At 46.0% G+C, this 27656-nt stretch overlaps 1 protein-coding gene across 2 annotated transcripts in view; it reads left to right on the top strand.

Moving 5' to 3' along the window:
* Positions 1 to 3730: 3730 nt before the first annotated feature.
* PAK1 (p21 (RAC1) activated kinase 1) overlaps positions 3731 to 27656 on the top strand; it is an 82078-nt gene continuing 58152 nt past the window's right edge. Inside the window, exon 1 of one of the 2 annotated variants that reach the window (XM_088140475.1) lies at positions 3731 to 3870. The gene's annotated coding sequence lies outside the window, so the exon portion shown is untranslated. Of the gene's footprint in view, positions 3871 to 20699; positions 20777 to 27656 lie in introns of those variants that run through there. The other variant, XM_088140476.1, reaches the window with a different exon arrangement.

Below are 27656 nucleotides of genomic sequence, written 5' to 3'. Positions count from 1 at the left end.
GGTCTCCACAGGATGTGTCCAAAATAGGACAGATGGAGCCTGGTTGTTAGAGCTTTGACTGAGAATTTGGACTTGACTTATTTGATGATCCATTTATTTGTATCTTCAAGAGTCTCCTCCAACACCAAAGTTCAAAGGCGTCAATATTCTTCCTCTCCTGCTTCTTCAAAGTCCAACTTTCGCTTCCGTAGAGTGTCACAGGGAACACTATGGCTTGCATTATTCAGATCTTTGTAGGTATAGACTCATCCCAGCATCTGAATATCTTTTCCAAGGCCTTCATGGCTGCTCTATCAAGTGCTAGTCTGTGGTGTATTTCTTGACTGCTGGTTCCTTTACTGTTGATGGTTGATCCTAAAATGCAGAAGCTCTCCACCACTTTGATATCTTCATTGTCAATGTTAAGGCTGGTTGCTGAACCTGTTGTCATTAACTTGGTCTTCTTTATATTTAATCTTAGTCCGAGTTTTTCACTGAGCCCCTTGACTTTAATTACAGCTTCCAGATCATTCATATTTACAGCTATCAGAATAGCGTCATCATTGTAGCATAGATTATTTACTTTGAACAAGTTTAAATCACTAGGACTAGGTAAAATTGTACCCTGGGGTACTGTCAGCCCCACAAAGTTGGCCAGACCAGGAAATCAACTCCACAGGAAGGATAAAACTATTTTTTATTAAGATAGGCTCTAATAACAGAATCTTGCAAGTCTGATTGTGTTGGACCTCTTCCTCCTTATAGTTCAATGAATTAGGGAGGTGTTTGCCTAGGTAATAGTTCCTGCATACTTCCATGAAGGTCATCTTCCTTACTTTCTATAGTTACTGAAGGAACTATCTGATGGTCTGTCTCATCTTTGAGAAGTCCTGGATAATATTTGAAATGCCAGATGACTGGAGGACAGCACCTGTCCAGATCTTCAGAAAAGGGAAGAAGAGGGATATAAGGAACTACAGATCCATCTGACATTGATACCTAAGAAGATTCTAGGGAAATCACAAATAAACCTATCTGTAAGTAACTTGAAAGCAAGAGGGCAATTATCAGACATCCCCATGAGTTTATCAAGGACTCCTCCTGACTGAGTAACACTATCTCATCTTTTGATTAGGTAATTTCCAAAGTAGATCGTGGGAATGCTGTATGCATAATATATCTTGATTTCAGCAAAGCATTTGGCAAAATACCCCATGACATTCTGATTAGCAAGTTAATTAAATGTGGACCGGAAGACCTGAGAATTAAATGAGTATCTAACTGACTTGAAAGTTGTACTGAAAGAGTGCTTAGTAATGGTTCCTCATCAACCTGGAATGAAGGGTTGAGTGGGAGCCACCATGTTCGATCCTGGGTCCTCTATCCATGAACATTTTTTGTTATTTATTTGGATGAAGAAGTAGATGGATGCTTATCAAATCTATGATGACATAGAATTGAGTGAGATAGTTAATACCCAGAAGACAGAAATAAAATCCAAACCTATCTTTAATAATAATTTAATAAACCATCATCATCATCATCTTGAATGGTGAGAGAAATGGACTGAAAATGAATTTAACAAAGTTCTTCACATAGGAAACAATGACCAAATGTACAAGTATAGGATGAAGGATACTTTGCTTGGTAACAATATTTGTGAAAAAGATCTTGAAGTTACAGTGGACAACAAGCTGAACGTATCACCCATGTGATGCGGCTCTAAAACCGCAGAAGCAATTTTAAGCTGCATCAACAGAAACGAAGCTTTCGAATCATGGAAGGTAATCCTCCCATTTTATTTTCCATGAGTCAGATGCCACCATGAGTCCTGTATCCAGATCTGGGCCTCAGACGTTAAGAAGAATTCAGAGAAATGGGAAGAAGTTCAGAGAAGAGCAATGTGGCTGATCAGGGCCTGGCAACTAAGTCCTTTGAAGAGACACTTGAAGGAGCTGGAGATGTTCAGCCTTGGAAGAGAAGGTGGAGAAGGGATCTGAACGCTCTCTTCAACTAGAAGGTCATGTAGTAGGTCAACGCTTGATAGTTCTCATTCCAAAGTGCAAGATGTCGCATGATGGATGGAAGTTACTGGAACACAGATTCCTACTGAATGTTTAGGAGACATTTTCTAACAATAAGGATGATACGGCAGCGCAACCAATTATTTTGAGAGGTGGTAGATCCCGTTCATTGGATGTGCTCCAGCAAAGCTAGCTAGACATTTGTCTCTCTGGTGGAGATGCTTTAATGTGGATTCTTGTAGTGGACTCACCAGCCTCATTATCTTGCTATGATTCTGTGGTTCTCTTCTACGGCTGACACTGTCCATGAGAATGCGATATATACCTTTATGTACCATTTTTGAGATGCGTTTATGTCTCTTGAAAACAACTGCTCTCCTTTCAGTTTAATTGGCCAACTGACTAAAAGTCACAGAATTAATATATAATATACACTCAGATTTCAGCTGAGTAATCATCTGAATTCCAGTTCTACTTATTAGTAATATTATTACTAATAGTGTTATTATTGAGTGCAGTTCTCTCTATTAGTAATATTTTTCAATTCTGATGCTATTAATATTAACATTATTATTAATAATAATCTCTTCCTCCTGTGATTTTTATAATTAATTTCCATTTCACTCCTGTTTCCCAAATAGAGGGACAGGCCTACTTCTCAGTAATATAATTTCTGTTTTCCCTTTGTTTTTAAAGTGTAGTTTATATCAGAAGAAATGTATTCTGATATAAACTGAACTATCAGTTTGAGATTTCTTCTACTGTTAGTCAAAATGGTTACTCATATTTCACATCTTGTTTAAGTTTGCTGTGGTTTCCTCTTCACCTTGTTATCTTCAGCCCAAGAAAACAGAAATGACCTATCATTCATGGGCCTCCCCAGAGGTTGGTCAAAAAAGTCAAAATGGCAGCTGGAACGGCGCAGCATAAAGCAAGGCGTGTAAGAGAGCGGGGCTTTGTGTGGCTCTGGCCGCCATCTTGACTTTTTTGACCTTGCAGGTGCTCCAGCTACAATTCTTCACCCTCTATTTTGAGCTTACTGCGCAAGCTGGTTAACATACTTCTGCTTAACATTAAGCCACGTTTTTCGCTTTCGGTTCGGCCGGTGAGCTTCTATTCTGATGCTCCTTCCCTCTGGCCCCCGAAAATGGTGTTTTCTGCCCGTTTCAAACTGTGTTTCGATCGGCTTTTTTGTTCCGCCTCTTCTAACCTTACCACTTTGAGGATACGTTTGCCCTGTAAGTAGAATTAATACCTGACCTTGGACGTTGCAGAATTTGATAATTCATATCAAGATTTGATACGAAATGCCAGGCAAGGGAGGGAGGGTCCCACGCTGGGACCTCCAACCATAACCATAATAATTCTGTGATGGTGGCGATGGTGGCGATGGCGACGGCTTAAACTTTTCCCCAGCCCGCCTGTCGGCTGCGGGCGCCCGGCCGCGCCCCTTCCCCTGCTCGCGCGCCCCCACCCCTCCTCTGCGGGGGGTGGGGGAAGAGCCCCCCGCCCTCCTGGCAACATGCATATGAAAAGAAGGGGGTGGGGAAGCCGTGCAGGACATGCCCGGCAGCCAATGGGAGAGGCGGGGTGAGTGGCCAGGGAGGCGGGCGCTGCCGCGGTCCAGGGTGGGCAAAGGTAAGAGGCAGCCGGCGCGCCGCTCGCCGCCGCCTCGCCCGCCCGCCCGCCCGCCGGCTGTTGCTACCGAGGGGCGGCAGAGGGGCGCGCGCGCCCGCCCACCCACCCACCCGCCGGGGAGCGGAGGACGGGCCGGGCTGGGCTGGCCGGCTCGCTGGGCTCGGCGGAGGCGGCTGCGGTGCCGCCGGGGCCAGAGGGGGACGACGGAGGTGAAGCGAAGCCGCCGCCGGTGAGTCTCGGGCGCGCCGCGTGGTGCCCGCTTCGCCCGCCCGCCGCCCTCCGGCATCGCCGCGCCTTTCGCTCGCCCGGCGGCGAAGTTTCTCCCGGCGGCGGCGGCGGGCGAGGGGCCCGGGGCGGGGGGCGGCGGGGAGGCGCGCCCGGGGGTCGGGCGGGGGTCGGGAGGAGGGTCGGCCTGGCCCAGCCCGGCCCTGCCCTGCCCTGCCCTGCCCTGCCCGGCGCTCCTTGCCTGCCTCAGTCCCAGGGCGAGGGGCAGCGCCGGCTCCTCGCGCCGCGCCGGGTCGAGATGCTGGGCGGCCGCGTCGCCCGGCGCGTGGGGGAACGGAGGGCGCGCCCCGGGCGGGCGGGCGGCGGCAGCAGCTGCGACCCTCCGCGGAGGCGGACCGGCCCCCTTCGCCCCCATCCCTCGGAACAATGCGCGGCCGGCCCTCCCCGAGCCGCCTGGGTCGTCCCTTCCCCTTCCTTTCCCTTCCCTTCCCTTCCGCGCCCGGCTGGTTCATTCATTCGGCGATCCGCTAACAAAGGCGCCCCGCCGCCGCCTTGCCCAGCCCTGGCGAGCCCGGGCTTATGGCTTGGGGGCTGGGGAGGAAAGCTCGCAGCCTCGGCCGCCCTGCCCAGCCCTACCTTGCCCGGCCCTGCGCTGCCACCCGCTGGGGAACTGTCCCTTGAAGTCCAGCCCGGGAGAAAAGCAGAGCGTTTTAGCTCTACAACAACCCTGCTAGGTAGGTTGCCCCGAGAGAAAGAGAACGACTGGCCCAAAGTCCCCCAGTGAGTTCCCTGCTGGGGTGGGGGGACCTGGATCTCCCCCTCCCCAGTCCAGCAATCAGTTCCAGTGACTCCATTCACATAACCCATTTAACCAGGCCAGTTAGAAACTGTGGGGCTGCATTGAGAAAGTTCATATGTGTAACGGCCAGGCGTTTCCCTGAAACCTGCCTGCTTGGTTAGTTTATGGTTAAAAGATTGTGTAATCCCCCCCCCGCCCCCCGAGAAAGAGCTGCCCTAAAATCTTAATTTCCCCATCGTTGGCTGCATTGAGTTGTGCTGGAAAGCAAAAAGAGTTGTGTTTTGGGTTGGGTAAGCATTAAAACTCACTTGTACAAAAAGTTCTTCAGATACAGTGTCCAAACATATTTAATAAGCACATCTGATCATCAGCCGTAATAAAGGCTTGGATGGATGGATGGATGGATGGATGGATGGATGTTTAAGTTTTCTGCTCAGGTGCATGGCAGGGATCATACATCATACTAACCTGGTTTGATAAATCATGGTTTAGGGTTAGGCTTAGCCACATGCATACATTCATCACAAAATTCACCAGGTTTACAAGCCACAGTGCTGAATTTCATAGTATTCCCCCCCCCGCCCCAATAATCTATCTGAGAGTTTTGCCTGGTGTGTAAAATAGTTCTCTGTGTATTTCTTGAGCTAATCCTAATTCTGAAGAATTGCATTCCATAAATACAGCTTTGTGCTTTTCCAACACTTTGCTTTTGTTCGGGGCATTTAAATGTATATTCAGAATTTTGTAGTGGGGGCTGAGGATAGCTAAATAGTCCCTTAACCATTCAGGTACTTGCATAATGATAGGTACAAAGAAAAAAAAAAGATGTGATCTTATTGTATAAAGAAGCCCCCCCCCCAATTTCGTGCCCCTCCCCAGAAGAGCAGTCATAGTGTTTCTCAACCTCAGCAAGTTTAAGATGGGTGGACTTCAACTCCAAGAATTGAGAAACGCTGGTTTACTGCATCCGGCATCTCTGGCTCTTTCTGGCACCCTTTTTTCCCTCTCCCCTCCCTGTGCAACAGGTGAGCACAGATGCCCCTTGAATAGAACATCTGAGTCAAACTGAGGGCTGGCTGTGGCCCGAGGGCTGCCAGTTGCCCACCGCACCCGAGAGGAAGTCGCGTGAGAAAGTGGGAGAATCTGCACTTTTTACGTGGGGTGTTAATTGTGCAGTCCCGGACACCTTCTGATAGAAGAATCCACTTAACTCGGGAAAGGTCTTCCATAAGGTAGATTCCAGATCCTGCTCGACTCTAGCTCCCATCAGCCACGGCCAGCATGGCTAGGAATGCTGGGAATTGCGACAGGTTCTGCCCGCAGGAGGTGCCTGCTTTGCAGTGCAAACTCCACTTTGCGTACGTCTGCGCTGGACACGCATAATGCATGGGGCTGCCTCCTTTGATCCCTTCATCACCGCTCCGGACATCAATGCTACGTGTGGATCCAGGACTCTGATTGTATGTGATTACCCAGAGCCCGCGGTGGGAGTGCAGGAAATAAATTCATTGTGGTTAGTGGGCTCCCCGCTGCGAGCCATGCATCGTGCATTGGACACACAGGCTGGGTAATCCTTGGGCAAGGTGACAAGAGGGATTTTTTTGAAAAATGCAGAGCTCAGCTTTTTGTTTTTTTTAATGCTCAGTTGAAGGAAAGCCTTTTTGGGGCAGCATTTGGTTTTCTCCCTCTTTAAGCCATGGAAGCAACGTGGGTGGCTTGCAATCAAAAGCTGACAGCAGTGTCTCCCGTCTTCCAGATGTGTGGGACTTCAACTCCCAGGATTCTTGGCAGCCTCCACGCTGTTGCTGTGGGAAGGTGGTTGTGTGAATCGCTGAGATGTGGTTTGCCTGTTTTGGGCTTCTTTCCCAGCTAGCCTCCAGTCTGGATTTCCTGGCAGTCTCCCATCCAAATACCAACCAAGACTGGCCCTGCTTAGCTTTAATCAAATCAGCCAAAGTCAACTAGGTAGTGCCAAAATCCTTTCCTCCAAATTTCTCTGCAAATCCAAAGAAGATCTAGCAAATCTCATCTACTGATAAATTTCCCTATTTAAAACATTGTTTATAATTCACTGAGATTTATTTGTTACATTGATATGAACAAACCCTCCAAATCTTCACTACAGGTAGTCCTCACTTAATGACCATTTGTTTAGTGACCGTTCAAAATTACAACAGTGCTGAATAAAGGGACTTAGAACTAGTCCTTGCACTTATAACTGTCACAGCACCCCCACGGTCACATGATCGCAATCTGGGCACTTGGCAACCAGCTCGCACTTACGACGGTTGCAGTGTCCCAGGGTCATGTGATCTCTGTTTGCGACCTTCCCAGCCAGCTTCTGGCAAGCAAAATCAGTGGGGAACTGTGTGATTCGCTTAACGGCCATGGTGATTTGCTGAATGACTACTGCAAAAAAGGTCTTAAAATTGAGCCTGATTCTCTTAACAACTGTCCCACTTAACAATGAATATTTCAGTCCCTGTTGTGGTTGTTAAGCGAGAACTACCTGTAGTATGGGTTTCATATACCTCAACAGTGTGGAAGATGGTTTGCAGTTACAGAAGATGGATCTGGAAGATACAGTGGCAGGTTCACACAACACGCCAAACCTGGGTTAACCAAAGATAATTGCTTGGCTTACATATTATGCCATGCTCAAACAAATAAACTACATTATGGCATAATTTATGGCCTGGTTCTCGTTGCGTGCTGAATTGCAGACTGCATAACCCATCTGAGCTGAGTTCAGCTGGCTGAGGTGACCCACCCGGTCAGCGGAGGGCCCCTGCTTTCAGCTCTTGTAGAGGCTTTGCACGGAGCCCCCTCCGTGGGAAATTACCCACCTCTTTGAAGTCTTCTAGCCTGGTGGCCATCGGTGCCTCTTCTGGTGTTCAGATCTCACACTCCCTCCAGAGATTTTCTGGCTTTGAACGTTGCAACCATTTTCTGAATCAGTTGTGGCGCCCTTGCAGTGATTGGGAAGACCCGACGACCTCGGTGGGTGGGTGGTGGCTCGCTTGGATGGAGCAATCCTGTCGGGCAATGCGCTGGGTTCCCATTGATGGTCTTAACAAGAACCAGGTATGGTCTCCCAAGCAAGCAAGCAAGCAAGCTGGTTTGTTTCCCTTCCCTTCTGTTTCCCTCCCCGCTTCCTGCCTCCCCGCCCAGTTCCACAAACCGGTTTTTCCATCGAAGGAGAACCGGAATGCTGAAATGTTGGGTTTCGTGCTCGTGAGCCAGGAAGCAGCTAACCGATTGCTTGACTTTTATGAATAAGCCCCTCTTGGGCCTTTGGGATATGCATCATAAAGCTGGGTGCTGATCCAGACTTCTGGTTGGTGTGTGTTTTCACACAGGGAGCAGCGCTCTGCACATGATCAGGAACCCTCTTTAGGGGGCTCTATCCCGGAAGATGTGCATGCTGGGAGCACTGCCTGCTCCCCCTTTCCATGCATGCACATTTATGGTCTTGAACATACCAGACTGTCTGGGAACATTTCTGTAAGTGCTGGGAAGGAGAAATTTGGAAAAAAAAACCCTATACGTATTTGTTTATATTTTTAATTGCTTTAACGTAGTGTGATTTTTTGTAAGCGGCCCAGAGTCCCCTGGAGTGGGCGGCTTGATTTCACCTAAATAATAATAATAATTGAAAATCACGTCCAGCCAGTCGCCTTTAAAGCTGGACCAAGTTGGAAAATAGGGGCCCAGCACCTCAGTGATGTGTGTGAAGCTACTGGCAGAAAAAGGGGACGGGTTTCTTGTAGCTTCCTCTCTGCGCTGAGCGCTTGTCCCCTACGGTTCGGTTGCAAAAGAGGGTTGCTCAAGTGGGGCGAATTGCTGCAGGCGTCCTGGCTGTGCGGCGTGCTCTATGCCTCCCACAGTTGTATCTTTCCTTTTCATCTCTGTTGTAGCACAGGGTTTCTCAACCTTTGAAGATGGGTGGACTTCAACTCCCAGAATTCCCCAGCCAGCACCTCTGGGCTTCAACTCCCAGAATCCCAGCCAGCATGCGTGGACTTCAACTCTCAGAATTCTCCAACCAGCATGTGCGGACTTCAACTCCCAGAAGTCCCCAGCCAGCATGCTGGCTGGGGACTTCTGGGAGTTGAAGTCCATACATCTTACAGTTGTCAAGGTTGAACGATACTGCATTTAATAAATAAATAAATGAAGCCTGGGCGTGCTATAGACTTGTATCAAGATGCCCAGTTCTTCTTTTCATACTAGAAGTAAATATTTTGTGAACTCCGCTCTCCTTTTAACTTGGTAAAAATATGCCTGCCTGGAAGAGCATTGGGAGATGAGGGTGGGTGCCCTTTTATTTGCAAGGAATCCTCAAGCTTTTAAAATATTTGTTAAAGCAGATTCATCCCAAAGCACATATGAAATTCTTTTTTAGCAGAGTAATCCTGGTCATCTCTTTTGATTTTGAGCCTGCCTGTCTGCCTGCCTTCCTCTCTCTCCTTTCCTTCCTTCCTTCCTTCCTTCCTTCCTTCCTTCCTTCCTTCCTTCCTTCCTTCCTTCCTTCCTTCCTTCCTTCCTTCCTCCCTCCCTCCCTCCCTCCCTCCCTCCCTCCCCGGAATAATTTTACATATTATGGTCTGGAAAGCGATACGGCAAGGCTGTCTTTGTGGGTAGAAATGCTCATTTCCTTTCCAGACCAGGACACAGTTTTAACTCTGGGTGGCTGTTTGAATTTCCTGCCACTTGCGGTATCCCCCATAATGAACCGCTGACGCCAAGTGGGTTTAGGTTGGCAGGTCTTGCAAACTCTGCAGCTTGCTGAGCTGAGTTCGTTTTCCTACTTTACTAATTTAATGTCATGGATCAAAGTCAACGCAAGCCAGGACTGGGAAATTGGAAGAAAGAAAAGAAAAGAAGGGAAGGGAGGAAGGAGAGAGAGAGAGAGAAAGAGAGAGAGAGAAAGAAAGAGAGAGAGAGAGAAAGAAAGAAAGAAAGAGAGAGAAAGAAAGAAAGAAAGAAGGGAAGGGAAAGGAAGAAGGAGAGGGGGAGGGAGAGAGGGAGAAAGAAAGAGAGAGAGAGAGAGAAAGGAAGGGAGGGAGGGAAGGGAAGGGAAGGTAGAAAAAGTAGGAAGGAAAGGGAGGGAGGGAGAGAGAGAGAAAGAAAGGAAAGAAAGAAAGGGAAGGAGGAAGGGGAGAGGGAGAGGGAAAGAAAAGGAAGGAAAGCAGGAAGGAAGGAAAAGAAAAGAAAATACATTATGGTACTCACTCTGCTTTTTTGCACTAAAAAGGAGCTAAAATAATTGCTTCAAAATTGCCTGTGCTGGCAGTTCGGATGATAAGGGGACCATTGATGAAAAGCTGGCCTCCTTTCCTCTTGCCCCTCTGTTAATTAATGTTCTGCTTATTTTAGAACACAGCCATGATATTTGATTGAATCTGACAACTTGGTCCCGAGGCAGCTGGCGTTGGATGGGTTCAAGCAGAAATGAGAGAACCGTCTTTCTGGGTTGCTTTCGTTTGTATTTTTGCGCTGAGAAGGGGTTAGACTGGATGGCCTCAAGGGACCTTGATTCCCTGAAAACTGACCCTGTTGCAAGGATCCCAGCAGCCAGCAAATGCCTTGAAAACCTACCTAGGCACTGGTGAACTACAATCTTATTTTTGCCCACTTCTACTCTGGCACTAAAAAAATGATTTTTATGGGAATTTTATAAACATCTATACAGGCGATACTTTAAACAGGCCAACTGATTGTGTGTGTGTGTGTGTGTGTTTAAATGTGAAATGCTTTTGCATTTCAAGAATGCTTCACCAGATTTAGAAAAATAAGTCAGCGAGAGAGGAGGAAAGAAAGGAAGACATGTCTGTATTTATTGGACACTGTAGGGCTGGAGTGACAGGATTGTGGGCATCTGTGGGGGGGATGCAAGGGGGCGAGTGATGCCACCCGTGCACGACATGACCTGCATCCTTTGTAATTATGAAGTTTGCATCGGTCAAACTTCGCTGCAAAGCAGAAACCAGCCAGCGTTTGTAAAAAGTCCTGCGTTTGGGAGTAGCCGTTCCAGCTGTACAGACAGAACTATTTCTACCCTATGTGAGAGACCAGGATCCCTTTGCCAGGGGGAAACAGGGCGAATAAACCAGGCCACCATTGCATAAATAAAGCTGGCTATAATTAGAACTCTTGTCTCGGTTTCTTCCTCCTCCTGCATAATAAGCAAGTGTGTGTTTCTATATTATTATTGTTGGATTTGCACACCATATTAAGTCAAAATGTGGTTTGGAAATCATCACTCCTGGCTTCGTGTGATACATGATCCTGGGCGGGGGGAGTGCGTGGCTAGGTCCAGGTTAGCAAAACTTCCTGTGCCCGTGCAAATGAAGCGTATTCCAGCTTCATGTGAATTCTGGTTCACACGACAAGTAAAACGGTGGAGTTCCATGACAGGCAGAGCCACAGATTAATTTAGGCTGATGCGTTGTGCAGATCTGGCCAAGGAGATACATTTCCAATCGACATTGCTGAGTAGATATCATCTGGGGAGGAGGAGATTAAAGGGGAGACATGCTCGCTGTCTTCAGGCTTCTGAAATTCTGTCTGGCAAAAAAGAAAAATTCATCTCCTCGCTGATGCTCCAGCGGGGGTCAGCACTACGGGGAGTTTTGCCTAAACTTCAGAAGGACCTTCCAAGCCCCGACGCCAGGAGAAACTTCTTAATAGCAATATCTGTGGTTAGGAATTCTGCCAGGGTGAGATTCCCCCCGTGAAGCTGAGTTCCTCTCAACTTTCAAAAATTTAAGGACTCTAGGAAAGTTTTGGGGAAAGGCTGCGACTCAGTACGGTATTCGTGGCACCGAATTATACATATCTTTTCGAAGATTTAACGAACACAATGAGCTCTAATGGGGCTGGCACAGAACCTCAGCTCCGGTGCTATTTTTAAAGTTCTGACTCAGGGCTAGATGACATCTAGAGGACTTAGATTGTGATTTCTTTTCATTTATAACATCTGAATCATCTTTGCCAATTGTAGTTTGTTTATCCTGTCTTGTCACCTATCCTGGGTATTCGAGGAAGCGTCCGTGCGGTTGCTCTGTTTTATTTTGGGACTGTTATTGAGATAGGGGAATACGGGGGCAAATATGAAGGCAGAACAGTAGTTGAGCGGTCTTTGCCATTTCTGGCTGAAGGAGAGGAAAATTACTTCTGAATATTCCTTTGAGCAAAGCGTCCTACCAAGTAGAAATCTAGCTGATCAGGGAAGCCTGTTTTAACCTAGCTTTCAGCTAGCTAGTTTTCTCCTTACGGGGAGTTATCAGATGCAGGCAGCTTCTCCCAGCATTATCAAGTGTTACTGCCTTTTCTCCTTGCTAATTCAGCTGCATTTTTGGAATGAACTCTGCCCTGGGGCTCCTTAGCAAGGGGACAGACCGTAAATCAGCTGGTCCTCCCCATAGAAAGAGGTTTGAGTGAGCTCAGTCGAGTTTCCAATTCAACAAACGTGCCATGTTTCTTCAACCAAATATTTGCACGCACGATGCACCGCGTGGCAACTGAAGTCTCACGCTCCATCCAGGTGAGGAACGTCCTTGATTGATAACGGAGACATGGGGGTCTGCAGAAGGGGGAAGTGAGGTCATCAGGGCTTGTTCCGGGTGCCTGTGAATGCATGGGGTCTTGGAGGATCCCAGAGGGAATTTTCTTAGCTGACGTTGAGCGTATCAGGCTGAAAACACCTTCGGAGGATTCGGTCTTGTTCTTGTGAACTCTTGGCTCAGTTTGCAAGAGAGGGTGCAAAAGTCCTTTTAATTAATCAGGTTGGAACCATCATTCACGTTTCTTTAAAGTTGCATTCCTGTGCACACAACTCCATTCAATACTGCAGGATGTCATTTAGAGCAGTGTTTTTCAAAGTTGGCAACTTTAAGATGCACGGACTTCAACGCCCAGAATTCCCCAGCCAGCTGGCTGGGGAATTCTGGGCGTTGAAGTCCGCACATCTTAAAGTTGCCAACTTTGAAAAACACTGATTTAGAGCAAACAGCTATTTATTTGTTCTTGTTTTATTTATTTCATGCAAAATGCCTCTCCTGTCCTCAGTCCCCAGCCCCTGGATGCTTTGTGGTCCGTAAAAACAGAAAAACAGCACTGTTGATCTCCTTGTGCAAGATTCTAGTTAAAAAAACCCCAAAACGGAATAATAAAAACGGCCAACGATTTAAAATAAAACGCGCACCAAAATTCAGGCAGAAGGCCGCCCAGTGCAACAGACACCCCCTTAATCCTGCAACGTCTGGCAAAAGAAATCCATCTTCACCAATTCCTTAAAAGAGGAAAAAGTTTTTTGTGAGCGTCTGGGGATCTGTTGTTCTGTAATGATGGGGTATTGCTAAGGAGGCCTTTGCCCTCACCTTTTGGGGGGACCCAAAGCCTCCTCTTGTGGATTGAACATCTGGGACAGGCCGATTCTGTTTGGAGCACAGAATCTGCAAAGTGGTAGAAAACCGAGCCTGGCTCTGTAAAGTTAAAACCAGCAGTTTGCTTCATCCTCGAATCTCTGGAGATCTGAGCTGAGTTCGAATGTCCGCTTAGCCGGGCAGTGAACCCGGGATCACCTCTTTCTCCGGCCCTCCGCCCTGGGCTTCCTTCCGTGTGATGAAGCATATGTTTGTGATGCCAACACCAGCCCTCCGTGCAAGAGCGTGATGCAAGCATGAAAGAGGCAGGGCTTGGACTGTGACGTCACCGCGCCAGTTTCGCCACATGGGCATTCTTGTGGGCACCTATGCCCCGTGGGGCCCAGCCAGCGCATCTTGGCGGAAAGGTGGGATAAAGATGCATTAAAAATGAAAAAAACACTAGCCGTCTCTTTTAGTAATTGAATGCAGGTTACGAGACTGAAATTCTAAATATATAATTGGAATAATGTTTTGGAATGCTGTGGGTGGTGACGATTGTATAGAAGTTGGTGCTGAGTCTGTTTTGCAGATGATCAGTCTTTAATTTAACTCTTGATGGCGAATCAGACTCGTCCGGTGCGACCATTTAATGGACCTCTGGGTGGGCAGAAGTGGGGATCTCTAAATTGTTGGGTCATTGCTATGTTTTTATTTCCCCTGTTTACTTCCTGCGCCCTTTTTTTAGGATTGAGCTTCATGGTGTATCGGTTTTAAGCTCTACCATGCTGATAGGTAATAAGTGCAATTATTGCACTTAATCTTGGGTTTATTAACGCCGGGGGGGAACTTCCAGATGCCTGATCTGCAGGGAGGGTGTTTCAACTGGCAGAACTGAATTTCTGCTTAGTGAAAGTTGCTTTTTCTTCTGTTTTCCCCTGGTTCCATTAATCCATTCGTCACGAACCCCAAAAGCAGCTGAGCAAAAGGGGGGCCGTGCTGTTTATCTGCCACAGGCTGACAACTTATTCTGGAATCTCTTCTGGGGTTTGGCAGGCTGGATCCTTGAGCTGGAGTACCCTGAAATTTCCCGCTGTGATCAGCCTGTTAAATAAGCAAATACCGGATGTAAAATACACGCAAAACCATTACTTTCTTTCATGGGGTTGGCCCAACCATTAGATGGCAGCAGACAGTTAGTCTGAGGTGTCTCTTTGCTGCCATCCTGTGGTCACTTCAGTTCTCGCAGCTCTTATATGGCAACCCTTATATGGGCGTTACCCTTCTTGGCTCTATCAGTTCATTGCCCACAGCCACACTCTGCCTTATTTGATTCTGGTTTAGCCTGTTTTATGAACTCAGCCATTCTGGTTCTTAAACCATGGTTTATGATTTAGTGCCCTGGGCATTGAGCTTCACTGCTGATAATCACACGGACACATCCAAGCGGTTTTGTTAGCACAATGTGGGAGTGGTTCACCGTTCCAGGATTTTTTTTTTCTTTCTGACTTCCACTCTAGGCCCCAGCATTGGGATTTCCTTGTGGTCTCCCATTCAAGTATCTGGTTGTGCTTAACTTTTTTTTTTTTATAGATCAGATCAAATAATGCAGGGACTGCCACTAAGTTAAGAAGAATTATGGGTTGGGGGTTATATTAATCCCACCCTTATGTTGATTATTCAGCGACTGCATAGCAAATGTTGCATTTTTCCTGAAGCTTGTGAGGAAATATCTGGACCTAAAGCAAAGATCTCTTGGTATCTGCAGGGTTAGTGTTTACTCTGATGATCAGGTCATTTTCAAGGAGTCTAGCAGAAATTCTTTCCGATATTTAAATTGTATTTAAATTGTCAACTAAATTCTATTAAACATGGCAAGGAACTTCTCTCCCCACCCCTACTTTTTTCTGATTTGCCCACAAGATTATTCTAAAATTATTAATTGCTTATCTCCGTTGCATTGTTTTTTCCAAGCAGCCTTCAGCTGCAGAACTCGCAAAATACTTGTTACTGAAGAGGGAAGAAGCTATTTTCCATTGCTCTGTTTAAAAGTTCACTGTACCTTGAAGTGGGGCAAGGGATGTCATACCATCATGGTGTCATTGTGCGCGTGACACAAATCATCTAATTCACATAGTCATCCTGTAGAACCCCAGTGATGTCATGTGTTCTGTGACATCTTCATGCAGTGCAATGACATCATAGCATGTGTGACATCATCGTAGCTTCTCCCAAACGCCTATGAGACTTTGGCTAGGAGTTGCAGGTGTTCTGAGTTTTGGCTCACCCAAAAACTCACATTTGCCTTCTTAGACCAAAATGTTCAGCCGTTCGCCAAGGGCAGCCTGGCTGCATTCACATAATCCAGTGTTGTCCAAACTTGGCCACTTTAAGATGAGTGGACTTCAACTCCCAGAATTCCCCAGCCAGCCAACCAAATTATGATGAAGATTCCCCATGCTGGCTGGGGAATTCTGGGAGTTGAAGTCCACTCATCTTAAAGTGGCCAAGTTTGGACAACACTGACATAATCTGATTAACCTGGTTATTGAAAGGAGCCGTTTCTGGGTTTGCACAGTTCCTTGAGCCTTAAACTAAGCCAACAGGTTGGCTTTGCATCACTGGTTAAAAGCCACCAGATGCGGGCCAAAGCAACTAACCAAGTTTAAAACTAACCAGGCTTAGGTTGTACAACGGCAAGGATGGTGGGAACACAGCTTTGGTGTTTCACAGAGGTGGGATCCCCCGTGAAGTTTTTTAAAAGATTGCTGTAAAAAGGCATTCTCCCCATTTACTTGGAGAGCTTTCAACTTGATTAAAATCGAAATTGATTACCTTTCTAGATCTCGAGGGACAGAGATGTGATTCCAGACTTCGAAACAAGCGAAAAGGGTTGTTTTCTGATCTAGTTTTCATATGGGCCAGTTTTATTTATTAAATGGGCCCGTGTGGCTTCCTTCCCCAGCCTTCAACGCGGCTGTAATTTTAGAAGGCTTGGCTTAGGACTGCATTTATTTATACAGTGACCTGATAGCTCTTAAAAATAGCCCTTAATAAAATGTCCTGGTCTTATTGGGACGGCCAGTTTCCTGATTTAAAACCCCCTGCTCCCCAAAATAGGATTTCTACTCGAAAGCAAGGAATTGGATTTTGATAGAGGAGGCCTAAAACGAAAGGCGTCTGTAAATGGTTAAAAAGGGATCTGCGGGGCCTGGTTTTTGCTACGGCATCAGAGGAACTTTTGGAGAAGCTGTTGCAATACAGTATTTATTACAAAAGGTTTCCTCGGGGTCAGTTGCTGACATTAAACTGGAAGGCTGGGTCAGCGTTGCTCCCCAGGGCCCTCCTCGGCCTCCCCGCTCGCTCGATTCAGCATTGAAGTCGGTCTGAAGTTGTCTTGATGGCCGTCCCAGAGCAAGGATTTATAGGCCAGGCATTATTGGGAACATCCCTTAATTGCAAAGAAATAAAATAAAATAAAATTCTGTGGGGCTCAGAGCTGGCAGTTTAGGAATTGCCTGCTCGACTCAATGGAAATGGAGATAGCACCTTTTGCACAATAGAGAACTGATGATGTTTTTTGGGGGCGGGGGTGTTGAACCTGCAACTTTTAGCCTCTTTGTCCTGGCCGGTGAATTGCCCTTGCTGAAAATTAGCAGCGCAGCTGCACCATTTTAAGTGGGGGGGTATGCAGAACTACGTAGTGTATAAGTGTAAAAGTTGGCGGTGCGTTTAAAAAAATAAGAACTAAACTTTCCGAGGAAAACAAAGAATCTTGGCTTTAGCACGGGGTCCTCTCTGTTTCCTTTCCTTCTTTCCCCTCACTAGCCCGAAAAATATGGCCTGAAACCTGTGCTTTCAAATTATGATGAAGATTAGTATTATTTGGCCTTCAAAATTATTGGGGGGGGGTTGGTTTTAAAGGGGAACCTGGAAGTAGGAATCAAACTGAAGCTCCTTGCTTTGGTATATACCAGTGTTGTCCAAACTTGGCCACTTTAAGATGAGTGGACTTCAACTCCCAGAATTCCCCAGCCAGCCAACCAAATTATGATGAAGATTCCCCATGCTGGCTGGGGAATTCTGGGAGTTGAAGTCCACTCATCTTAAAGTGGCCAAGTTTGGACAACACTGGTATATAACTTGATCTATATTCCCATATCACATTAAGTCAACCCCTTTTTGCTGTATTTATTCTTCTAGTGCAGTGATTGGCTGGCTGGGGAATTCTGGGAGTTGAAGTCCACACATCTTAAAGTGGCCAAGGTTGAAAAATCCTGAGTTAGGACTAGGCCTAAATCAAAGTCAGTTGCCCACTGGACTAACATTTGCCAAAACTTTTTTTTAATGCAATAACCGCCCCCCCCGCCCCCCCAGCAGATAATATTTGTGGTTGACCAATCTGTACCTTTGCTTTGTACTAATCTTTGGGCTCTGTTTGCAGAATGATAAAGTATATTTACTTTTCACGACGATTTAATGGAACAAGCTAGGATCTGACACCGTGCGAAGTCCAGTCTTTTTTTTTCTTTTGAACCTCAGCTTTATCTTTGTGGCTTGAAAAGAATAACGGGAATCCAGCTGTTGCGATTTGTAAACCCTGGTTTAGGTTTAGCAATGTGAATGAAGTCCATTCCAGTTTATTCAACAATCCTGGGTTAACTTACCATTGCTTTTGTGCATTGTTGAACGCAGGCGTAACCTGGCTTGTTGAGCTTGGCTTGGCTTACTGAACTACCTAACCCAGCTTGTGAGAACAAACCTGGGTTGTAGTATGTTGTATGATCCCATGGCTTGTTCAACATACTACAGTGAAAACACAGGGACGCTGAGCAATCTCGGTTTTTTGCTTAATCTTTAGGATTAAATATGTGGTTTCCAGCATCTGATTGGCCTCGGTCCTGTGTGTTTAAAGGCATCCTGGGACCGATTGCAACTCAGCAATCCAAATTCTGCCAAATGTCCCAACCCTCATGAATTATGCAAGGTAATCAATTTTGCAGAGGTCGACTTATTTTGCATAATTGATTGTGCTTGTGCCACGGCAAGGAAGCCAGCCCCAGGAACTTTATTAATTGTTCAAGCGTTTTTCTTCGCGGTAACAGAAATCCTGATTTTGTGTCCAGAAGGTCAGCAAAGAATGCCCATAGGTGATGTTTCTCTTTCCAGGGGACGTGGTGGTCATGAGGACCAGAACCTTGGGCTTTTAAAACTGGGACTGAGTGCCTGAGAGCGCTAGGTCCGGGTTGATGCCAAAAAGGGGTAGAGTTTGAAATCTTTGTTGATGCTGTGACTGTGCATAGCACATAAAGTGAGATAAGCAAAAAGTAAAATTGGATAAAGAGGAAGAGCAAATATTTAGAGTATTTATTGAGTGAGAGGGGTGACTACATTTGAAATATAAACCAATCAATAAAGAACGAAGCAACTGCAACTTTCATGGTCTTGGCCCTGCTGGTGCCCGCCAAGGGTGCAGGATTTTCCAGCCCCATCATCCCCAGACAGAGAGTCCAGTGATATCAATGGACCAAAGCGTAGATGCCTTTACTTCCCTTCTGTTGGGGGGCAGCCCTGCCTAAAAAGTGGTCTCGCTGGCGTTATTTGCCCAACGGCTAATCCGTGGCGTCCTGCGCATCTGCTGGGGGAGCAAATGGCAAGATGTGGCTTGCGATGCGCTTGTCTCTTTTGCTCCTGGTTTGCGGGTTTTGCTCGCAGCCTGGAGATGAGGCGTGGACCTTGCACCGCAGCGTCGCAGCACATGCCATGTCGTTTCTGACGGAGCCACCGACTTCACCACACACCTGGTTCCGTTTCCTTTCCTCCGGCTTGACTTCGCCCATGTTGAAGCACAAATGAGCCACGTCAGTTGTGATTGCACGACACCCCGACCAGCAAATGAGCAAGCCCCCCATTAGGTTAGCACAGTGTTTCTCAGCCTTGGCAACTTCAAGATGCGTGGACTTCAGCTCCCAGAATTCCCCAGCCAGCATGCTGGCTGGGGAATTCTGGGAGTTGAGGTTCATGCATTTTATAGTTGCCAAGGTTGAGAAGCACTGGGTTAGCATGTCGGTGAGTGCGGGGCTTCATCGGTCACTCTGCGATTCTGCCTTTTGCAGTTGCACATTTGGGAGGAAATGCATCTCTTGGAAATACATAAAATGCATAAAATGGCCTGCCGTGGGGGCTTTAAAATCAGGACTTCGTTCTGCATCCCGGGCATTGTTGACTCACCAGCTGGAAAACCTTTTTACTTTCATATAATTCATACTGCGAACAAGTGTGTTTGGCCTTCGATGGAGAAAGCTTGGATAAGTTTTGCAGACTTTCTACACTAAAAAGCTTGAAATCTGCATTTGGGAAGTACGGCACACAGTTTTGTTTTTTTTAATTTCAGAAGCCTCTACTCCAGTGTCTCTCAAACTTGGCAACTTCAAGATGCGTGGACTTCAGCTCCCAGAATTCCCCGTGGTGGCTGGGGAGTTCTGGGAGTTGACATCCACACATCTTAAAGTTACCAAGTTTAAGAAACACTGCTACTCTCTCTGATCTCATTCCTGTAATATGGCATTCAAGCTCTATAATTGATGCCCGCTAAGGACCAAAGTGGGTGTCACTCGGTGGTGGCGTTTATACACTATGCTAAGCCACAGTGTATTGATTAACCAGAGTTGGCTGCGTTCCCACAAATTGCTGGCCCAGAACTCACCCACTAGATTGTGGCTTTGCTGGTTATGTTAATCTGGCCATTGTGATTGATGCTTTGAACAAATGCCTTTGTTCCTTGTGCTAAGTCAACTATTACTGTTTCTTTAATAAATCAAGGTTAAACTAATCATGGTTTAGCCCAGCGCACAAAATCTAGCTGTAATTGCAGAAATCCACTCTATGCATGCTCAGAGAACTGTACTCCATGTTCTTTTTTTTGTTGTTTTTAAATATGAATTGCATTGAAAACTAGACTCATGCACGGCACACCAAACGTCCAAATCAGTTAAAAAGATCAGATTGTAGTTGATGGGACAACCCTCGCTTTGCGCAGAAGCCCAAAGGTGGTTGCTGGGCAGAGATAATGTTTGGTTAGATCAGTGTTTCTCAACCATGGCCACTTGAAGATGTGTGGACTTCAACTCCCAGAATTCCCCCTGGCTGGGGAATTCTGGGAGTTGAAGTCCACACATCTTCAAGTGGCCAAGGTTGAGAAACACTGCATTAATGAGTTTTACTGCACACTCAGAGGAACCAACCAGACCAGAGATTTTCAATCTACGTGAGATCTTGATGCAGTTCCATGAGAAACCGAAGGCAGAAAAAAGCCTATTCAAATGCAGCTCGTTTTCTGTCACTAGAACGACAGATCAGGAGTTCCAGAATTTTTTGTTTTTTAAACTAACAGGTTCCGCAGCCTGAAAAAATTTGAAAAGCAGGACCCCTTTCGACTCTACCACGATGGTTTCATTGGTTGCATTTTGCACCGGCGGTGATTTTCCAACCCCTCGCCTCCCCTTCTTTTAATCCCCGGAAACGAGGAATTGCTGGCCGTGCCGCCATTCTGCTCTCGCCACCTCCTTCCTTGGACTTTGGCTGGCATTGTCCAAAGGCATTCAAGCTTATCTTTGTGGTGGGAGGGACTAGAAACTTGCTTTTCTGCTAAATGGGTGAGTTTTGGCGGGGGGGTGGCGGAAAAAAAATTAGATTTTCTGCCCAGGCCCACATTCTTTCTGCGCTCTTTGGAATATTGGCAGGTGAGTACTTCTAATCAGTTGGAACCATAGAGGGAATGAGAAAAATTCAGATAATGCAAATAAGCCTTTGAAACAGCAAAAAGGATAGCAATTGGGAAACCTGGCAAGAAATTGACCTTTTAATGCATATGTTTGCCTTTTGTTGATTTCTGATCATAACCACAACCATTTTTATTGTTGTTTAAAAAATAATGGGAGAATCAGTTATTATGTCAGTTCAGACAAGGAGCTCCTTGAGATGCGTAAATAAAATCCCAGCAATGGAAAACCTCCTAACATTTTTTTCAAACACACCGTAAGACCTGCTCATTGGAGAAGGATCAAGTAACATCTTCTTTCTGTGCTGCAAATCCTCGTTTTTGATACCTTATATTGTGTAGTCCTTGGTGCTCTCTGAGCTGGTGGTTTGTTTGCAGACGTCTCATCACCCAATCAGGTAACTCTGCGCACTGATGATGTTACCTAGCTGGGTAGTAAAACGTCTGCAAACGAACCACCGAGCTCAGAGAGCACCCAGGTCTCCACCGTTCAACCCTGAGCTACAGAGATTCTCTTCCGTCGGATATCTTAGATTGTTATAAATGTATGGATTTTTAAAGTTTTTTTTGCTGGCTGATGAGGGAATATGCTATATCACAATTGAGATTTGGCTCTGCAAAAAAGCTATCCTGCAGAGTGGCTTTGCATTTGTCAAAGATTCTGCTCGTTTGTGTGATTAAGAAAAAAATTCTCTCTGATCTTTTAAATAGATCTTGCTGGGCCACTTTTAATCCAGCCTGGCAGGATATCTCTAAAGTGAACATATTTCTTTGGCATAAATGTTGTCAAACGTGCATTTGGCAATTCCCTGTTCCCTTTTTTGGGGCGGTAGGCTCCGTCATTTCACAACAATGCTCCTCCTCTGACTCAGCTGGATCCTTTCTGGATTCCCCCCAGTGTTCAGTGTTCCTCATCTTTCACTCTCTCTCCCTTCCCCTCCTGTTAGAGATCGTTGTGGAAAGACGTGTCTCTTAAAATAGGCTTGGGGTTCCTCTATGATGCTTGAAAGTACCAATGGGTCTGCAGACCCATCTCTTAGCGCCCACTAGTTTACACCCCTAGGATTTCCTGGTGGTCTCCCATCCAAATATTAACTAGTTCCAATTCTGTGCAGCTTTTTCTGCAATCAGACAAGGTCAGCTAGATTTGGATAGTTGATACCAGTGATATATTTAGCCCAGTGTTTCTCAACCTTAGCAACTTTAAGATGTGTGGAATTCTGGGAGTTGAAGTCCACACATCTTAAAGTTGCTAAGGTTGAGAAACATTGCTTTAGCCAAAGCAGCCACTCCTGGCACATTGTGCCTGCTTTCAGAGGATGAGATCCTCTGGTGGATCCCTTCTCCCCTCCCTGCAATTTAGTAATAATCACTATTTACAGGGAAATATCACCTCCCCTTGCAATCTTAACCCTCAATTATCTGTTTGCAAGGTCTCAGAGATAAGGACACTCGTGTAGCCTCCTAAAATCAAGAGCAAAAATTAGCCTCCGAAAATCAGGATGGAATGATTAAATTTGCAATTTCTCCTCTTTCCTGTTTCGGTTTGGATCAGGGGTGCAGTTGATCCTTCTACAGGGTGGCAAGTATGTGACTCCCCAAATTTTCAGGGCACTGCCAAAGGTGATATTGGTTTGGAACCAGGCATGTGGCAATCTCTGGAGGACTCCATAATGAGGAAGAGACGTGTAAGATCCAGGACTTCTAAGATGTCAGTGTTTCTCAGCCTTGGCAACTTTAAGTTGTGTGGACTTCAGCTCCCAGAGTTCCCCAGTTCTGGGAGTTGACGTCCCCACGTCTTAAAGTTGCTAAGTTTGAGAAACACTGGAGTAGAGGCTCAGTTGCCACCTGCCCTCGCTCCTAACTGGCTTAGTCTCTATTCAGAGTTCCTTCTAGCCAGCCACTTCTGATCCAAAATCTCAGTTTTTCCACTTCCTTTTTTCAACAGGCACTCTACATTTGGCTGGCTGGGGAATTCTGGGAGTTGAAGTCCCCACATTTTAAAGTTGCCAAGGTTGAGAAACACTGGAGTAGAGGCTCAGTTGCCACCTGCCCTCGCTCCTAACTGGCTTCATCTCTGTCCAGAGTTCCCTCCAGCCAGCCACTTCCGATCCCAAATCTCAGTTTTTCTATTTCCTTTTTCAACAGTCACTCTACATTTGGCTGGCTGGGGAATTCTGGGAGTTGAAGTCCACACATATTAAATTTGCTAAGATTGAGAAACACTGATCCGTATTAAGGCATTACGAACAAACACAGGGAGGTCTGCAGTGGGAACCTGGGAAAAAATCAAGATGGGTCTGTGCAATCAAAATTCCACCTTTTTTGTATGCAGTGAACAGACCTGGCTGCCATCTTGACTTTTTTGACCCCCTATCGGTGTCCCTGAAGAAATATAACAAATCAGAATGGTATTACAGTAGGTGCAAAAGCTTGTCCCTAATTCATTTGTTGTTCTGCTGTTTTGTTTGTGTGTGTATGTAATTCATCCTGGAGAAGGTCTATTTCTGTGGTTACTGAGAGTTGATAGCAGCTTGACATAATCCATTTCTGTTTTTGTTAGTGAAGCGTCAGAAACAAACATCATGGAGAGCACAGTAAAATAATGCGTACATCGCTGCAATTAAAATAAACTTGAAGGAAAAAAAAAGAAAAGAAAAACAAAGGATCCATCTAATATTCATATCAAGCCCATTTGGTTCTTAAATTTATTATTAAATCTAGATTGCCTACAAGTGCATTGCTCCATCCTGTCATTCTGAGCCGAGTCAGGCCTTTCAAAAAGCGATGAAGAACGTACCGTGCATCCGTTCTTTAAGTTTAAATCTCTTTCCACCTGCCTCAAATTTTGCTGGACCTCCGTCCTGTTCTTTAAACGTGGTTTGGATGTTGAGCCTTTTGGAGTGGGCAGCCATAAGAAATGTAATCAATAATGTAAATTTAATAAAGAATAAATAGGAATTGTCATTGGGTGGGTTGGAATAGGCTTGTCTGAAAGGGAATCTGGGATCATCTGTTAATTTACCAGTTGGCAGGTGGGGTCCACGTTATGGAGAGAACCAAAGTATATATAAATTGATGATGCAATATTTGCTGCCCTCAGACATTACAATAAAAATGATTGATTATGGTTTGGGAAAGCAGCCATCAATGGCCTTACTGGTATCAGCAGAATATGCCTGTAAAAGGGAATTTACATTTTAGAGTGAGCCTTAATGGGCTTGGTATAGATCAGGGTTTTAAAACTTGGCAACTTTAAGACGGGTGGACATCAACTCCCAGAATTCCCCAGCCAGCCATGCTGGCTGGGGAATTCTGGGAATTGAAGTCCACCTGACTTAAAGTTGCTGAGGTTGAGAAATACTGGTATGGATTAATTCTTTTACGTACATGTCCACTTCCGATTAAGGGGCCCGGAGGTTGCAAAATAGAATGAAGAAAGAGCATTTGTGTTCACTGCTGAACATATCCAAAAGGAAACCAGGATAACCACTATACATTGGGTTGCAAACTAGTATTAAACCAGGTTAAACACAGTAATATTTGAAAGGCAGATCACTCCCCTAAAGCTCACCTTTACATGTTGAGCGAAGATCAAAAGCGGAAGGGGAGATTTTGTAGAGAAGCAGTCTGGTTTGGTGGGGAAGGTGTAGGAATGGCAGTGGGGGGACCCTGGTTGGTCCCCCCCCAGCCCTGAAGCTCCCCCTGGGAAGACTTTGGGCCAGTCCCTCTCTCTCAGCCCAGTCTACCTTACAGGGTTGTGGTAGGGAGAGAGGGGAGGAGGGAGGGCTGAAGGAAAGGTGAGATATAAATTTAAGAAATAAAAGAGCCAGTAGGGTTGTGATGAAGGTGTTGGACTACGAGGGTCAAGACCCAGGTTCTAATCCTACCCTTACCTAGAAGTTGAAAGATGTAACTTTGGGCCAAGCCCTGTCTCTCAGCCCAGCCCACCTCGCAGGGCTGTTGTTCTGTACCACACACACTGCCTCGAATCCCTGAATTTATGCAAATTGAATAAAGAAGCAACCGAGTTGCTCTTAGGGGCTAGAGGCTTGACGTTTTAAAGATCAGCGATGGCGAAAGGGAAGGCTGCGGTCAGGTTCGAACGCTGCAGCCGGTGCTGCTCCGCCGGAAAGGGCACGCCCAGGCTGGGTAATGACTTCACATCTGAACACGTAAGGCGAGCCCAAAGGGGAGCAAGACGGACCGTCTTTTTGCCGTTCTTTAATTTTTAATCGCGGGCGATGCGTTGCTGCTTCCAGTAAATGGTTTAATGCGCCTGGCAAAAGTGGTCTAATGAGAACTTTTCATAATGGGGGGGCCCGCTTCTTGGGACGCCCATTGTTTTATCTTTGCTGCAAGGCAGCTAACGAACGGCGCTCGGCTCTCAAGCCGTGCAGATGCTGTCTCAACAGCTGGATTGGAGGCACCTTAGTCTCTTGCTGCAAAAAAAAAAAATTGGTTAAAACTGGGTGGAAGTTGGATTTCGTTCAGTTCATGAATGAAACCTTATTCGGCACTCAAGATGCTGCCACGGCTTTTGGCTTTTTTAATGGCAAATCCGGCCTTCTGTCATCTGGGCAGCTTCCAGATGTGTGGACTTCAACTCCCAGAATGCCCCAGCAGAGAACTGTCGTTTTGGAACAGCTCCGTTTCTCTTCCCCAGCTCGTCTTCAAGTCTAGAAGAACCTTTTGGGTTTCTGGAGAAACGACAGCTCTCTTTGATCAACTCAAAGGAGAGTTGCTTAAAATCAGAAACTGCCCCATTCTTCCTTTTTGGACTTATTTTTGCCTTGTTTTTCCCAGTTTGGGAAGAATAGGCAAAGAGGACAATCCTATTCAGAAGCAAGTTCTACTTACCTGTGTGATTCCAACATGAGAAGAGCTATTACTCGGTTTAATTTTAAGTCATTTTGTAATCTGCCCAGAGTTCTTCGCTTACTGGGCAGATTAAAAGCCGAATAAATCACAAAATAATAATTACTGTCCCTTTTTGATCTCCTGCTCTGAGATTCTTCCAAGTGAATTGGCCCAGGATAATCCCAGGTTTGGGGAGTTGCCATCCAGAAACCTGAACAATTGCTTTTATTGTATTACTAATTATATTGCATTGATTTTTTCCCCCCAACTTTGTGGGTTGGAGTTGTCAGAGAAGAGGAATGAACCATAAATGTTTCAATAAATAAATAAGGTACTTACTTCTTTGTGGGCAAATGATCTGCTGGATCAAGATTTTGTGGCAAAGGATGGGTGGGCTTTTGGCTCAGAGTTTGGAAATGCAGAATCTTTTAGCTTAGAAAAAGTATATTCCAGACCAAATGGCGTTGTTTGCTTCCCCGGAGCAGTTTCTCAACCTTGGCCACTTTAAGACCCGTGGACTTCAACTCCCAGAATTCCCCAGCCAGCAAGGCTGGCTGGGGAATTCTGGAAATTGAAGTCCACGGGTCTTAAAGTGGCCAAGGTTGAGAAACACTGCCTGGAGTATCTGTCGAATACAGTACTTTGTTATTTCCCCCCTTTTATCTTTATGAAAAACCCAAAGCGAAATTGTCTGGCTATTGTGTCATCTCCATCCGGCTTTGCGAAATATATCCCAACACAGCAAAAATTGTGCGGTGGTGCCTTAAGTGACAGGTCCAACAGAGAAGTCTAAACAGCAGCAGCTGCGGGGCTTGAAGATAGGGCTCGGTTGGTGTTTTGATGGGAGACCACCAGGAAATCTCAGGGTTGGACACTAGTCTTGAAGGAGGCAGTGAGGAATTGCTTCTGTCCTGTTGACAAGGACATGTGTGCCTGAAGTCATGAGGAATTGTGCTTGACTTTAAGGAAGTTTACCTTTTTAAAAATTATATGGACCACAGAAACGCCGTTTACATTTCTTTCATATCACACTACCTCGCTGACCTGAGCTAATCCTGGAAAAGCTACCTTTGAGGTGTCTTGGCGAGTCCTTGGATGGGAGACCACCAGGAATCTCAGGGTTGCCAGCTCAAGAAATAAGAACAAGACAGTGACAATTTGAAAGTGTTGCTAAGGAACCTCAGTTTGTCTGGAGGGTGATTTTATATACATTTTTTATAGAGGTGACTTTATAAACCTGTGAGAAACAAGCATGGGCCTTGAACAGACTAGGATGGGACACCCCTGAGGTATTATTGCAGATTGCGGCTGGAATCCCATCTTTGAATGATAGCTTGCATTTAAAAACAAACTGTAGTTCCCTGCAACTGAATCCGTGGGCTCTTTTCACACAACAAGTTTAACCAAGACCAATTAACTGTATTCCTGGGAGTTGAAGTCCACAGAACTTAAAGTGGCCAAGTTTGACAAATACTGGACTAGAGTGAAAAATATACCCAGTTGCTTGGAAATTTGGATTTCTTTGGGGTTTGGAGAGGCTGGGGTCCTTCGCCAGCCCGTTGCTGGGGGGGAAATCTCCCAGTTTCTGAGCTGGGAATGCAAGGAGGGAAAGGAACTGATTCCTGTCCCCCCCGCCCCCCCATAAAACGGCAAGAACCACTTAGGTAATCTCAGGAGCATCCGCCTGGAGGAGGGTCAGAAAAGTCAAGATGGTGGCTGACACTGTGTGACCCCCCCCCTTCTTTACGTGCAATGCAGCGGCTGACATCTTGCAGAGACCCCGATTCCTTTCTTAAGAGCATCTTTGTCCCCCCCCCCCCCCCGTGCAGTTTATACCGGCTAATCCTGCAACGATCTGCTTCCAAGCTTGCATGAATTATAAATGCTTGGCTTTTACGAGCCCTTCTGGAGAAATGCTGATAATTGGAAGGTGGGGTGGCTTATCGTGGGTGCTGGCTGAAGCATTTTCTTCCCTACCCCAT

Source organism: Python bivittatus, unplaced genomic scaffold, assembly GCF_059951505.1.
Source record: "Python bivittatus isolate LINGU-HERP-01145 unplaced genomic scaffold, Pbiv_v1 ctg000340_np1212, whole genome shotgun sequence".
Taxonomy (NCBI): domain Eukaryota; kingdom Metazoa; phylum Chordata; class Lepidosauria; order Squamata; family Pythonidae; genus Python; species Python bivittatus.
Note: the sequence above shows the minus strand (reverse complement) of the source record. Positions and strands in the feature narration are given on the sequence as shown.